Genomic DNA, 2,031 nt, shown 5'->3' with positions numbered 1-2,031 from the left:
ATCTTCCTACAATAGTCAGGAGAGGTTAAAAATGCTCAGGGCATGACCTTGTATATAGAAAATCCTAAGGAATCCACTAAAAACTATCAGAACTAATAAATGAGTTCAGCAAGTTTACAAGATACAAAAATCAATTGTATTTCTGTACAGTAACAATGAACAACCCAAACAATAAACAAAAATAATTCAATTTATGATACATAAAAAATACTTAGGAATAATTTAACAAAAGTGCAAGACTTGTACAATGAAAACTACAAAACATCACTGAAAGAAACTAAAGAGGACATTAAAAATGGAAAGGCATCCCACGTTCATGAATTGGAAGACTTAATACTGTTAAGATGAAGGGGCCAGCCCGGTGGCGCACTGCTACAGTGCGCCGCTTGGGAGCGCGATGGCGCTCCCGCCGAGGGTTCAGATCCCACATACAGACCGGTTCCCGCTCACTGGCTGAGTGAGGTGTGGGAGCAATACCGAGGGTTGCGATCCCGTTGCTGGTCCCGGTCCGGTACGGGCGCGACACTGAGGGTTGCGATCCGTTGCCGGACACGAAAAAAAGACAAAAAGGAAAAAAAAAAGATGCAGTACTCCCCAAATCGAACTACAGTTTCAGCATAATTCCTATCAAAATCCCAAGTGCTGTTTTTGCGGATTGACAAGCTGATCCTTAAATTCACATGAAAATGCAAGAAACCCAGAAAAAACCCAAAACAATATTTTAAAAGAACAACAAAAAACAGCCATTGTGGAAAACAGTTTGGCAGTTCCTCAAAAAGTTAAACATAGAGTTAGTAAATGATCCAGCAATTTTAGGTAAATACTCAAAAGAATGGAAAACATGGTTCACACAAAAACTTGTACACAGATGTTCACAGCAGCATTAAAAACAGCCAAAAAGCAAACAAACCCAAGTGTCCCTCAACAGATAATGGATAAACCAAATGTGGTATATCCATACAATGGAATATTATTCAGCCATAAAAAGGAGTGCAGTACTGATACATGCTGCAGCATGGATGAACATTTAAAACATTATGCTAAGTGAAAGAAGCCAGACATGAAAGGCCATATTTTGTCTGGTTACACTTATATGAAATGTCCAGAATAGTCAAATCTATAGAGACAAAAAGTAGATTAGTGATTGCCAGGGGTTAGGGAGGGAAGGAGGGGCAGTAGGAAGAAGGGGAGTGACTATTATTGAGTATGGGATTTCTCTCTAGGATGATGAAAATGTTCTGGAATTAGATAGTGATGATGATTTCATAACACTGTGAATGTACTAAAAACCACTGAATTGGGCACTTTAAAAGGTGAATTTTGGGGCCGGCCCAGTGGCGCACTGCTATAGTGTGCCCGGCGCTCCCGCCGAGGGTTCAGATCCCACATACAGACCGCCGCTCACTGGCTGAGTGAGGTGCGGGCGCAACACCGAGGGTTGCGATCCCGTTGCCGGTCAAAAAAAAAAAAAAAAAAAAAAAAGGGGAATTTTATGGTATGTGACAATGAACAACCCAATAAAATTTTTTTAACCCAAAAAGAAAATCAGGGCCTTTCAGCACCAGTCTCAGGAATCAGATCCACCCCTCAATCTCACCACTGACTGGCCAGTGAACCCAAAGGTCAGCCGTGGACAGGCCCCCAGTGGTATCACCACCATCTCCTCTACCCAACATCAGAGAAACAGCAGGACCATTCAGGGTACTGCTTAGGAAGACATCAGAAAGAATATTTCAGATTCTATCCACCCAACAGCAGCTTGTGTCTTAGCACTTGAAGGGTTTTACCTCAGCCATCCAAACATCTCCCCCCACCCCAAACATCAGAAACCTCAAAGAAGCATTTTAGGTGCTCCAGGGAGCCCAGCAAAGGCTTCTCTTGGGAAAGAGTGTTCTTGGGGCAAGGCAAGGCCACTGTTACCCCACAGAGCCATAACCAGAACAAAGGACCCACAACCCTCCAACACATCTGCCTTAGTCTCCCTTTCAACAAGGGGAGTGGCAGTTGGAGGCAGGCCCCCAACAGACCAGC

The sequence above is a fragment of the Galeopterus variegatus genome, unplaced genomic scaffold (genome assembly GCF_000696425.1).
Source record: "Galeopterus variegatus unplaced genomic scaffold, G_variegatus-3.0.2 Scaffold806, whole genome shotgun sequence".
Lineage (NCBI taxonomy): Eukaryota > Metazoa > Chordata > Mammalia > Dermoptera > Cynocephalidae > Galeopterus > Galeopterus variegatus.
This window is presented reverse-complemented; position numbering follows the sequence as displayed.